This window comes from Canis aureus, chromosome 2, assembly GCF_053574225.1.
Source record: "Canis aureus isolate CA01 chromosome 2, VMU_Caureus_v.1.0, whole genome shotgun sequence".
Lineage (NCBI taxonomy): Eukaryota > Metazoa > Chordata > Mammalia > Carnivora > Canidae > Canis > Canis aureus.
Window position 1 is genome coordinate 63650119 of NC_135612.1, and position 14271 is coordinate 63664389.

Consider the following 14271-nt stretch of genomic DNA (forward strand, 5'->3'; position numbering starts at 1 on the left):
GGCCAAGGATGCTGCTTAACCTCCTGCAATGCACAGGGCAATCCACACAACAAAGCCCAAAATGTCAGTAGTGCTGAGATTGATAAACCCATCTCTAGTAAAATGTGAAGCATGATTAATTGAAAGAATAAAATTGCCTTAGTGAACATTTGTAAAATGTCCTAGCTCATTTGTTTTTTTACACATCTCTGATACTGGTTTGTAAAAATATCTGATGGGCATCGCTGGGAATCAAGAGTCATGGAATTAAAACAGGACCATGGGAAGCATATCAATAATATTTTGTGAACAAACTTGCAAAAATTAAAGAAGAGGGAACACTTGATGATGGTGGGGGTGTGGTGAAGCAGACCAATGGCTGTGTGAAATGGTACCACTCTTTCACAAGCAGTTTGATGGTATATATATATGATTACTCTTACTCTCATCCTCAGATTCTACTTCTAAAAATTCTTTGAAGGGAAAAATCCAAACTATGAAAAAAAAGCCTTCTTGCAAGCCTTTATTTTAAGCACCCTTATTTATAAACAAATGTTGGAAATAACTTAAACTTCCAATTATAGGTCTATATAGCAATAAAATAGGATTGAGGTATTTATGATGGAATTTCATGCCCACAGTAAGCATGATGTCTACAAAGGAAAAATACACTTATTTTTATGAAGAAAAAAAACACTTATAATGGTAGATTAAAACGTGAGGAACTGAAATTGAATACATAACATGATAATAATTATGAAATACCTTAAAAAGTTAAGTACAAAAGTAACCCGGCAGAAAACACACCAGAATGTGAGTGTGACTATTTCTTTGTTCAAGTGGGGATAGAAGGGACTTTTATTCTTCTTTTGATTTGTTTTAAGGTAATGCAGCCATGTTTATTTAAGCTTATTCTGTTCAGGGCAACAAATGAAGAATATATAGGTTGTGCTAAGAATTTAATTTTTAGATCTGTGTCCAGTATTTTAATTATTGATCTCTCTTTTCTGGCTTCCTTTTTCCTTACCCCAGAGATTCCTGAATAAGGGTCCATAAGTAGCAAGAGGCTTACAGATGCACTTCAGAGGGTCCTTAACCCCCTCAGATTATAGGATATATGTTCTCTTTTTTTTAAAGAATATTTTGGGGTACCTGGGTAGCTCATTTGGTTAAGCATCCAACTCTTGATTTTGGCTCAGGTAATGATCTCAGAGTTGTGAGATCAAGCCCTGCATCAGGCTTCAAGCTCAGTGGGGAATCTGCTTCAGATTCTGTTTCTCTCTCTTTCCCTCTGCTCCTCTCCCCACTCATGCTGTCTCTCTTTCTTAAATAAATAAATAAATCTTTAAAAATATTTTAATTGGGAGTAGCTTTTAAAAATTGTGGTTCTGGGCAGCCCAGGTGGCTCAGCGGTTTAGTGCCGCCTTCAGCTCAGGGCGTGATCTCGGAGACCCAGGATCAAGTCCCACGTCAGGCTCCCTGCATGGAGCCTGCTTCTCCCTCTGCCTGTGTCTCTGCTTCTCTCTCTCTCTCCCTCTCTGTATCTCTCATAAATAAATAAAATCTTTAAAAAAAGAGAACTACTCATTAAAAAAAAAATGTGGTTCTTTGGATTTACCTTGACCATGTACTACTTTTATAATGAAAAACAAAATGATTTTTTAAATGATATTATTTATTTATTTATTCATGAGAGACACAGAGAGAGAGGCAGAGACATAGGCAGAGGGAGAAGCAAGCTCCCTGTGGGGAGCATGATGCAGCACTTGATCCCATGACCCAGGGATCATGACCTGAGCCAAAGGCAGACATTCAACCACTGAGCCACCCAGGCATCCGAAACAAAATGCTTTTTTAATACATTTTTTATACAAATGATTCAAATGTAAGAGACTAAGCTTTATCAAATGCAAGAGCAACTATGGGTCAACTCTGAGGACTGTCAGTGGACCAGAGGTTCTTGATCTCTTTTTCTGCCAGGGACAACCCTTTTGAGGGTATCCTCACTGAGAGTTGACTCTTTTGAGCCAGGTTAACCTTGGGGGACAGATAGGGTGACCAAAACCAATTAGATACTCCCTCCCGGCACTGTGAGATGCCCCAGAATGCCCACTGAGGGAATGAGAGCAGAGATCCTGCAACTTCACAGAGAGTTTTGTATGAGCACCATTCTAAGTTCTAGCACATGTGATGCCAGGAAAGAAAAATAGCCTTTACTACTTCTGACTCTTTCTCAACTCATTGCTGACTTTGTATTTTATCTAGATGAGAGAGCTGCTCTCTAAACTCCTGAAGTGACATTCTCTGTCTGTATCACAGATCTCTAAAATAAGGTCCAAACCAGTAACTGAGATAGAACCGGAGACACCTGAGTGGCTCAGTGGTTGAGCATCTGTCTTTGGCTCAGGACAGGATCCTGAGGTCATGGGATTGAGTACCACATTGGGTTCCCTGCAGGAAGCCTGCTTCTCCCTCTGCCTATATCTTTGATTCTCTCTGTGCCTCTCATGAATAAATAAATAAAATCTTAAAAAAACAACAACAACAACTGAGGATCCACACTCTTTCCTGTGGTCTATTCCTCCATTGCTAACCAATTCCAGAATTCCTCAGCTCCCCAGCTGCTAATCTAAATATACTGGAAGTGGTTTCACCATATTACCACCTGGGGAACAAATTCTTGCTCACTTTTTATGACCTGCTGAAATGTCACCATGTATAAGAAATCACCTTGGTCCATCCCACCCCTCACCATGCAGAGTTAATGATACCATGTGGCTTCCCACAACTCACTTTAGGATCTCAGTAAATAATTCCTATAAAACTTAAGGAAAAAATGTAAATTTACTTTAACTTAGGTTTGCATTTCTGAGAATTTATTCTATAAACTACCAATAACAGAGTCACTAGGGAGCTTGGTTTTTTTTTTTTTTTTTTTTTTTTATTTTTTATTTATTTATTATTTATGATAGTCACAGAGAGAGAGAGAGAGAGGCAGAGACACAGGCAGAGGGAGAAGCAGGCTCCATGCACCGGGAGCCCGACGTGGGATTCGATCCTGGGTCTCCAGGATCGCGCCCTGGGCCAAAGGCAGGCGCCAAACCGCTGCGCCACCCAGGGATCCCGGGAGCTTGGTTTTTAAAAAAGGGAGCTGGGGTGCCTGGGGGACTCAGTTGGTCAAATGTCTGGCTCTTGATTTCAGCTCAGGTTATGATCTCAGGGTCGTGGGATCAATTTCTGCATCAAGCTCTCTGCTCAGCATGGAGTATGTTTGTCCCTCTCCCTTTGCTCCTCCCTCCGCTCATGGTCTCTTTCTCTCTTCAAATAAATAAATAAAATCTTTAAAAATAAATAAATAAATAAATAAATAAATAAATAAATAAATAAATAAATAAATTTAAAAAAGGGAGCACATTCCCAGGAGCCACCACCTTCCTCATGAGTGAAGCTCTCTATGGGTTGGGTTTAAAAATCTGCCATTTATAAGTTGCTTCTTCCATGCATTGAAGTATAAGAACTATTAGCTCAGGCAAATAGCTAATACACATGGTTCAAGCCATGTGTAGAGTTTTCAGCCAGTCCCTAAACTCTTTGTAGCCGTTTGAAACATTGCCTAGAATTATTTACCTTTCCTGATAAGATATTATCAACAAGAAGGTTCTTTATAGTGATAAAAATTAAACATAGCGAGGATCAGAGGCCCAAATAGTTGTGGATTAGAGATCTAGTTGCCCAGCCCTCTTTCTCTTCTTTCATCAAACAGAGGTAACTCTCTAGAATCTCAACTTTCTAGAATCTTAAAAGCTATCAGGGATCCCAGAAATCCATTCTAATTCCCTTCGTGTTACAGAAGAGAAATAGAGCCTGGACATGAGTATCAGTTTGGATCCTCCAAAAAGTGAACACCAAGACCAATTTAGATGTGCAAGAGATTTAGTGGGAGAAATGTCTGAAGGGTAAAAAGAGAGGGAAAAGGAGTAGATAGGGAACCCCCACGTGTTGCAGGCCTGACACCTGTGAGAGGAGAGGGAAAGGGGCAGGATTGGGTGGGAGAACCAGCAGATTTCAGGATAGCTTTAAAAGGGTCTTCACCAGGCCAATACAGAGCTCCCGAAAAGACAAAACATTACGGAATTTGTGTTGGGCAGAAATAGCCCAGACTTGGCATCCCATTGGGCTTGATTGTTGGCTCAGAGCAGCTTGGGGGGGATCATTGTCTTGATGTGAATATCAGAGTGAATCCAAAAATGTGAAAGGTGGAAGCTGCCAAGTGACATCAGGTTCTCTGGAAGGAAGTTCTGAGAGGCAGACCCACATGGCTACACGGCATGTTCAATGTCACAGTGACAGGACAAGGACTACTCTCTGGTCTAGAATTCTTTCTAGATTATTCTACAAGGCATTATTCCTTCACTGTCTTACCCTGTCCCACACCCCCAACTGGTGGAGGTTTGAACTTGATCTTGTGGCTACTAGAACTAGATCTCAGTCCCCTGAGAGATGGAGAAGACAAGACTAGTCAGGTAAGAAAAGGAATGGGAGAGATGCAGAGGAGAATTAAGGTCTTTGCAGGAGAGAGTGAGGCTGACTAGAGTCATAGTGGATCTGTTTGTCTATCTGTCCAGTGTACCTTCCATTTCCCTCTTTTGGAAAATCCCTCTCCTTTTCCAAATGGCTCTGAAAGCGTCTCAGTCTTGATCCTGCATTTCCCATTCCAGCCATAGCATATGACCTAGGTGGGGGACCACGGGGGATCCTTTTCTGAACATTTGAACAATTCAAGCATTAGGAGAAAGAAATTCTCTTTCTGCTGGAATAGCAGAACTGTGAAAGCAGGAACTAGAGCAGTTGATGGCTGTCTTTCCTGTTATATGGGGAAAGCAGCTCTTCAGAAGGAAGATGAGCAGGAGCCAACATAGTTAAGGGGTGAATGGAGAGAGAGTATGCATGAATCAGGGTGCATTGGGTCCTAGTGTCAGTCCCCAAGGCCCTGCCTGGCTCCCACAACAGTGCCTCCCTCTCTCAAAAGGTCTTTTCCAGACACATGGGTCAGTGTGTTGTTCCCTTTTACTTGGTGTAGTAGGCAGAATTGTAAGATGGCCCCAAATTCCTAGCCGCTGATATACACCCACCTTCTCCCAGTTATTTAGTCAATCATTAATCCAGGTTTTGCTGTGAAGGCATTTTGCAATGGTAATTAACTTCCCAAATAAACCAACCGTAAAGTAGGGAGATTATCTGGGTGAGCCTGACCTAATCACATGAGCCCTTAGAGCCAAGTCTAGAGATTAGAGAGAAATCAGAGAGATCTGAAATGTGAGAATAATTTAGTGAGGGAGATAGAAGGGCCATGTATTCAGGCCTGCGGTGGCTTCTGGGAGCTGAGAGCAGTCCCTGATGACAGTCCTACAACCTTAAGGAGCTGAGTGATGTCAACAACCTGAATTAGCTTGGAAACAAATTTCTCCCCAGTGCCTCCAGACAGGAACTCAGCTGGCCAGCACTTTGATTCAGCCCTAGAGACCCTAAGCAAGAATTCAGCCACTCCATACCTGGACTTCTGACATATAGACCTTATATAAAGTGGCTAAATCTGTGGTAATTTATCAAAAATAGAAAAGGAGTACAGTTGGATTAGTTTTACTTTCACCTGAAGAAGTCCTGACTAAACAGTGGGGAGACTATAGGCCCACTTTAACTACTCTATGAAGACTCTACAAGCTTCTGTTCTTCACTCTGCTCTTCTTGGGTTTGAATTTGCCACAATGGCATATGTTGCTGACTATCTAGTGGGATTAAAGAAGCCAAAAATACATTTTGATGGGGACAGTGGGAGCCCAGAATAGCTTATGATTCTGAAATGGCCTCGGGAAAAAGATCACTGAAGGAATGAAGAAGGTAGAATGGCAGGTGAAAGGCAGTGTCTGGAGCCCCCAAAGAAACAAATCCTGACTAATCCTGCTTCCACTGTTCTCAACACAGGAGCCAAGGTAATCATTATAAAAATGTACATCAGATCGTGTCACCATCCTCAAAACTCTTCAGGGCTTCCGTTGCCTAGGGGATAAAATCCCAGCTTCTTTGATGACCTGTGTGGCCTCCATGACCTGGCCCCAGCACCTCTCCCCTGCTGCACATGCTCCATAGCTCACTCTGCCCCAGCCATACCAGCCTCCTGATGATTATTTGCCCGCACACAACCTTGCACCTCTGCCAGGAGTGCTCTTCCCTTAGACACTGCACTGTTTGCTTTTCCTTTCATCATACCTTCTCTCAAATGTTACTTTCTCGGGAAGCCTTATTTCACCATGCTGTGTAAAATTTTAACTACAGTCCTCTAAAATCCCTTCCTTGCTTTATGCTTTTCTTTAGCAGTTATCACTAACAATTTTTTATTTTACTTATTTGACATATTTATTGTCTGATTCTCACACTAAAATGTTAGCTTTGTGCGCACAAGTGTTTGGGTGTGTTTCAAGTGTTTTGTACCCCCATTACTGAGAACTGTGCCTGGCATATAGAGGGTCCTCTATAAAATGTTTGCTAAACAATGGAATGAAAGGGTAATGTGTGCATAAGGAGAAATATACTTCATTTACTAATGATATTTTCTTTTTCCTTCAAAGACATTGGTAGTAGGTATATTTTTAAAGAAAAATAGTGAGTTGACTCTTTATTCCCTCCAGCTACAAAAATCCAGAACAGAGGACCATATGGTTTTGTAGTTTGCTTTACATATGGGGCCAACAGTGAAGACTACTATGATGGAAAAAGAAATATGTGATACAAACATAACCCGCCGTGAAGCTTTATGAAACAAGTTACTTGGTAGCCTGGAGGTTGGATCCTGATGATAGTTATCTTTTATAAATATTAAATAAGTATAATCATGAAAACACTCATCTCTCCCAGCCATCTTCCAGCTGGGCAGCTGCCACTCTTCCTTGTCTACCTATTGTGACCCAAACAATGAGGCCATCCTGACGGCAGACTCTTCCAAAAGCAAGATTATGTGTTATTTCAAGAAGTGCAGAGTGTAAACAGCACTCAACTGGGTCTTAACAGCTACCGTGAAAAATCCCTGGCTATCCCCAAAGTATTCCCTGAATGATAAAAATCTTTATGTTTTACATATGTATGTACAATATTCAGTTTATATTATCTTTGTGGTGTGGGCCATTTAAAACATGCCCATTTATTTATGATTTGTCCGGTATTTCTCATGAACATCTCTTTTGTGCCAGACTCTGTGCAAGGTGGAGGAAATACAAATGTGAGCAAGACAGATGGACTTTTTATTTGCATTAGGCCCGGCTACATATAATAGAAAAACCCAAACAAATGAGAAGTTTATTCCTCTCTTACATGAAAGAGGACCAGAGATATAGTCACAGGTTGGGATGGAAGCTTCATGCTATAGGGAGCCATGCTTTTATATCTTTTTGCTCTGCCATGCCAGCTGCAAGGCTTCATCCTCAACATCACCTCATGGCTCAAGACAATTGTTGGTACTCCAGCAGTGGCAACCACTTTCCACACTGTTGGAAAGAGAGAGGTGACCATAGGTGCATCCCCTTCCATTTAAGAAGGATTTCTGGAAGCCCTGATAATACTCTTGGTAATATTTCATTTATTGAGCTAAGTAAAACATAGCCATGTGGCCATAACTATCTACAGAAAAATCTGGAAAATGGATATATTAGCAGGATACCAGCTAAAAATGAAGATTCTTGGGATAGGAAAATTGTCAAGCAGAGCACTGTGCCCTGGTTACCAGTGCCAAAGGAAGACTCCTACTACATGAGGGTAGCAAGGGTCATCATGATGCTAACCACCAGGCATAGAAGTCCAAACATTATGTCCATTGCATATTGGTATCAGAGTTGCTGGAAAACACACCGGGTGGAATGATGCTTCCCTCACATGGAGAGAGAGAAAGGTGTACTGCAGTCATGTGCATGCCTCCCTTTTGGCTCATGAATGCCCAGCAGCTGACACAGGGCAATTGCACAACTATAGAAGGACCCCTCCTCCCTTGTGGTGTCTGAAATACTGAAATCTGCGAGTGTGCCTACAGGCCATTGGTGCACACACTTAAGCAGAGCAAAGGAGCACACACTGAGCCTGAAAAGGAAAAAGACATTTCCACGCAAACCAATAAGCCTGGCACAGGCTGCGTGAGCTTTTCATCTCTAGGTAAGGAAGTGTTCCAGGCCAAGGCCCCCTGGTATGTAGTCGAGCAGGGTGGAAAGATTACGTGCACAGGACTGCATCTTCCAATAAAAATAGCCTCAGCCACAGAACATGATGCACTGTGATAGGGGCTGCAAAGGGACATGGACAGATCTTGTGGGGGCATATAGAAGGAAGTGACACATTCTAATTTCTGTAAGAAAAGAAAGCGACGCAATAAGAGGACACATCTTTTTCCCTGTCTTCATACCAGAAGAGAACTGTCCTTGGGTTACGAGAGAGTAACTTACAGTGGCCAGGTAATGGCCTAGGGACTCTGTAGATATTTCTTGGGTGAATGAATGAATTCCTCATGGTGGCACTGGAGAAGCTTTTGGAAGGCAGGTGATATCACATCTTGAACTTCGTGTTGAGGGGGATTTCATGAGGGAGAGAATGGCAGGAAAGGCGTTCCAGGCAGAGGAAGAGGTGTGACTGAAAGTAGGAGGTTTGAAGGTATGTAGAATGGTAGAATATAGTGTGTAACCCAGTGTCACTGTATTTTGGGGTCTGAGGGGGAGGTGGCAGGATTTGATGCTGGGTGTATGGAGCCTCGACTGCCGTGATGAGAATCATTTGATCCAGTGGGCAGTGGGGAGCCCCAGGGGCAGTGCCGGGGCAGTGATTCAGTATGTGGTGTGGAGGGAAGCTGGAAGGGAAAGATGGAGCTGTGCGTGGGGACGCTCAGCTGGCATGATGGGGGCCTGAGGGCAGGACTAGGAGGAGGAACCAAAGGAGGAGGGATGGACGTGAGGGGGTCCCTGTGGGTAGCCTCTTCAGTCTTCAGTAACTCAGTGGATGTGTCCTGAGCAGAGGAGCAAAGGACCAAAGAGACTTCTGAATTCCTACCTATGTGACTGCATCAGGGCATCAAGAAGCGAGTTTGAGGGGCAGGCACCTGGGTGCCTCAGTGGCTTAAGTGTCTGCCTTCAGCTCAGGTCGTGATCTCAGAGTCCTGAGATAGAGCCCCAAGTCAGGCTTCCTGGTCAGCGAGGAGTCTGCTTCTCCCTCTTCCTCTGCCTCTCCCCCACACTTGTGCTTGCTCTTTCTCTCTCAAATAAATAAAATCTTAAAAAAAAAAAAAAAAGCAACTCTTTACTGCTAGTGCCTACTGCAGCCATCACTCATGGTCCCAAGAAGCATCTGAAGTGTGTAGCAGCTCCAAAGCATTGGATGCTGGATAAACTGACAGGTGTATTTGCCTTTTGCCCATCTACTGGTCCCCACAAGCTGAGAGGATGTCTCCCTCTCATCGTTTTCCTGAGGAACAGACTTAAGTATGTCCTAACAGGAGATGAAGTAAAGAAGATCTGTATGCAGCGTTTTATTAAGATTGATGTCAGAGTCTGAACTGATATAACCTACCCGGCTGGTTTTATGGATGTCATCAGCTTTGATGACTGGGGAGAATTTCCGTCTAATCTGTGACACCGAGGGTCACTTTGCTGTTCATTGGATTACACCTGAGGAGGCCAAGTATAAGTTGTGCAAAGTGAGAAAGATCCTTATGGGGATAAGAGGAATCCTTCATCTGGTGACTCATGATGCTCGCACCATCTGCTATCTTGGTCCCCTCATCAAGGTGAATGACATCATTCAGATGGATTGGAGACCGGAGAGATTACTGATTTCATCAAATTTGACACTGGTAATCTGTGTATAGTGACTGGAGGTGCTGACCTGTGAAGAATTGATGTGATCACAAACAGAGTGAGAGACATCCTGGTTCTTTTGATGTAGTTCATGTGAAAGAAGCCAATGGCAACAGCTTTGCCACTCAAATCTCCAACATTTTTGCCATTGGCAAAGGCAACAAACCATGGATTTTCCATCCCTGTGGAAAGGATATCTTCCTCACCATTGCTGAAGAAAGAGACAAGACACTGGTGGCCAAATAGCAGTGGGTAAAATGGTTGCTGGGTGATGGGATTGGAAGTCTTTCTACTTAATTAAAGATCATACAGTACAAAAAAAAAAGTAGCAGGTGGGGATTATCCAGGAGAAAAGGGTGATTTCACTGAGGGGCACGTGTGGTGAGGCCTGCATTACTCTCTGCTAGACTATCTTCTCCTAATTGTCTCACCATCCAGCCACTAGAATTCAACTCCATGAGAGTAGTAATCTCTGTATATTGTGTCCACTGATGTATCCCAAGAACCTAGAACAGTGCCTGGCACATAATAAATGCTCAATAAAGACAAACTATTGAATATCCGTGGGGATGTGTGGGTGTCAGAAATGGTGATCTTCTACTTTGGATAGAAGTGGAAAGTAAAGAGAGAGAATGTGGGGCAGCTGTCCTGGGGCACAGGGCTTGAGATTTCTCTGTTTGGAGAGAGGACTTCCACCCATCCTGGCAGGGGGAGGCAGAGAAATCAAATTAGGGAAGAGATTCACCAGAAATCAACACAGAAAAGGAAGCAACCTTAGAGTCAGTCCAGCCTGGGGGCGGGGAGGGGGTGTCAAATGGTGTGGATACTTGAATCCTAATACTACACAAGAAATTCAGACTGCCTGCCTTAATTTAGGGTATAGTGCCTTTGGCCTCAGGGCTTTCTGTAACAGTAGAAAGAACTAAGATTTTAGAGTCAGACAAGTTTGAGTTCATGGCCCATTTCTCTCCCTAACTGTGTGACCCATGGAAAATTATTTGTCCTCTTTGTTCCTTAGTACTCTTCTATAAAAGGAGCATAGTATTACCTTCATAATTTTGTTAATACTACTATCATTACCATTATTAAATGAGGTGATGTCAAGTACTGATATTTATGTAGGCACCGTTCCTGATGTAAAATTAAGCACTGAAAATGTCAATTCTGGTGATGATGAAGAGGAGGAAGATGGACATCCAAGGACCTACGTATTAGCTGTTGTTAGACAGATGTCCTTAACTTTTCTCCCACTCGTATCTCTGCACAAGTCTGTGTGGCAGTCATTCTTTTTTTTACTAATTGGCCTTTTCCATGTGATGGAGAACAAGGCCACAGGTCATTCTGAATTCACATCCTTCCAACCCTCAGACCCAACAGAGGAGGGAGAGATTCTCTCCCACCACAATGGATAAAATCCCAGGAAGGGCCTTGCTTGCCATTGTTTGGATCACATGCCCATCCTGTGCCAATCACTTTGATCAGAGGGATGGAGATCTAACATCAACTCAGCTGAGAATACCTACTCACCCCTCTGGCAGAGAGTCTACCACAGATAGTGTGGGGGGCATTATGTTTTCTGGGAAAATAGATAAAGTGGCCACCGCGCTATATCCAACCACTGTCATTTTTGTACCACTTCATGACTAATTGTTTACATATTTGTTGCTAAATGGTAGGTTGCCATGGCAGGGACCATGGCTTCTGTATCTTTGCATCCCTTCACCCCTAGCACAGCTCTTGATGAAAGAAGAGTTCTATAAATGCAGATTATTGATCTGGAGTTGGCTAGATCAGAGAGTAACAGGCTTTGTAGGTAATGCCCGATAGCTAGAGGTGGAGTTTCCAGAGTCAGTCCTATGGGCTCCACCTTTAAGGTGTTCTGAGACCCCTGATCCTTCTCATGAGGGACTTTAAGTTTAGGTGGAAGGAACACTGAACATCAAGAGATAAAGCCAGTTGTGACTCTTCCACATTAACTGTGTGACTGTGTAGAAATCAGTAGACTCTGGGGGCCATTCTTGCCTTATTTATGAAATGAGGAAGATGGTCTGGGTGATATCTTGCTTACAATCTTAAAATTCTGTGAATATATTCACCTTTTTTTGGCATTTATGGAGTCCTTTTGAACCTCTGTTCTACATGGGAGTGATGTCACAACCAGGTATCATTTTTTTAAAGGTCATTGTGTCTATGTGGCACAACTTAGAAATTTGACGGGAACCTCTTCAATTTTATCTGAAGACTCAATTTAGAAAAAAGGAATATTGGACTGACAAGGGACAAGCTCTAGATTCATCTCTGCCCTAATGAGATGAAGATTGCAAGCAACATTGCTTAAACTCTCTGAGCCTTGCTTCCTAATCTGTACAGAAGACAGCTGGTATAGATTCAGTGAAAGGCAAGAGCTCACTTTTAACTTCCTGAGGCACTGGCAAACAGCTTGTCTCCCCTTTTTCCATTTATTTATTTATAAGATTTATTTAAAATTTGTTTTAGAGGGGGAGGGGCAGAGGGAAAGGAGAGAGAATCTCAAGCAGGGTACATGCTCAGCAGGGAGCCCAACATGGGGCTTGATCTCACAATGCTGAGATCATGACCTGAACAGAAATCAAGAGTAGGACACTCAACTGACTGAGCCACCCAGGCACCCTATAAAACATAAAGATTTTAAAGGGGAGTTTCACATATTTTTACTGGACAAGAAGAATCAGAACAAAACATCCTAGGAAAGCATTATTCCATAACCCCCGGGCCTTTCTTTCTCTTTTAAAAGCAAAGAAAGGACTTTCAGGAGTATGTAATAAATACATTTTTTGCCCTCTAATGCTGACAGACTTTAAGATTGGCTCAGGGAACTCAACCAAGAGAAGGAAGACTGTCACCATCAGTGAAAGTAGAGATGATTTTATACTTAACTTTATTCTCAGAACCCACCTTGGCAACCTCCCAGATGTTCACCCACAGAATGTTCTATTAGTAGTTTTTTTTTTTTTTGTAACCTCACAGACAGCTGTCAGATTTGAACTGAGTGAAAAGAGTGCTGGATTCAGGGTCTGACTCATATTAGGCTCTCACTAAATGTTTACTAAAGAATAATTTCTACTCTTTTCTTTTTTAAAAAAACTTATTTATTCTAGAGAAAGAGAGAGAGTGAGTGGGGGGAGGAGCAGAGAGGGAAAGAGAGAGGGGGGGAAAGAATTGCAAGCAGACTCCCCACTGAGTGTAGAACCCATCATGGGATTTGATCTCAAGACCTTGAGATCATGACCTGAGCCAAAACCAAGAGGCTGATGCTTAACTGACTGAGCCACCCAGGAGCCCCTCTGTTATTTTCCAGCTTTATTATCTGAGTGAGTAAAATCGCATTTTTTCACCAGTGACTTGGAGATAATAATTGTGTGCCTCTCTTCCAAGGCAGCTTTGCATAATTTCACTTAGCATATATCACATCTGAAGGTGTCCCCTCTTTGTCACATGGAGTTCTTCATTCACTTTTCTCTCACTCACTCATTCATTCCTTTACCTTCTGTCGAATTCTGGACGAGGAATTCTGCTAGATGGTAAGGATACAGTACTTTGTAACAGTCCCTGCTAGTTTACTTCAGCAGCATCTCACTGAGGACCTACTGTGTGCCTGCTAGTTGCCTGGACCATGGTTTGGCACCCAGACGCAAAGGTGAATAAGTTGTGAGTGTCCCCCATAGACCATGCCCAATCCTCAGGGACACTGGGACAGAAAAAGGTTGAGAGCCACTACTGTGGGTAATAAAGAGCCCCCAAAGATTATTAAGTCGAATTGTCATGTAGTCAGCTTTTAGATTTAGAAAGAACACTCTGGTGAGTAAGGGATAAAGAGGAGAGTGGCTTGGGGGAAATTATTCTGGAAATGTAGAAACACTACAGAGAGCAAGTTTGCCCTCAAGTTTACAAAAGCCAAATGCTCTTGCTATTGTTGTTGCATTTGTTTCCAGAAGAGGTTTATGCAAAGTTGACCTCAAGAGTTCATCTCTGAAAGCAGAGAGGGGCTACACCCAACATGGTAGCCATTATTTGTCTGTGACCTGTGGTTCCCTGTCTCCTGGATGGAAAAGGTTTTCACACCTCATTACACCCACAGCAGCAACAAGGGTCTCTTAAATTCTTCTCCTCTGTGGAACTAGGGACCGAAATGGAAAAGACAACACATTTATCGTTGGGCTGTTCAGACCAAAATAGACCAGCCGGGTGGAGGCAGCAAAGTCGAAATCAGATCCCTTGGGGGGAGGCCTCAGAACTTGATTTCTTCCTTGTCAGGATCTATTTCTCTTTCTTGGGCTTGTGTCTCAGGCCCAGACACTGATGCAGAGCAGTTCGGTGGTCTATCCCTGCCCTCAAATAAAAGAAAAACAACTAGATTTTTTTTCTGATT

The 14271-nt window shown here is 42.8% G+C and overlaps 1 protein-coding gene and 1 pseudogene across 2 annotated transcripts in view; both read left to right on the top strand.

Annotated features, from left to right (window-relative positions):
- FAM184B (family with sequence similarity 184 member B) overlaps nt 1-14271 on the top strand; it is a 132962-nt gene that overhangs the window by 31963 nt on the left and 86728 nt on the right. The window lies entirely within an intron of this gene.
- On the top strand, nt 9244-10169 carry LOC144290828 (small ribosomal subunit protein eS4, X isoform-like; annotated as a pseudogene).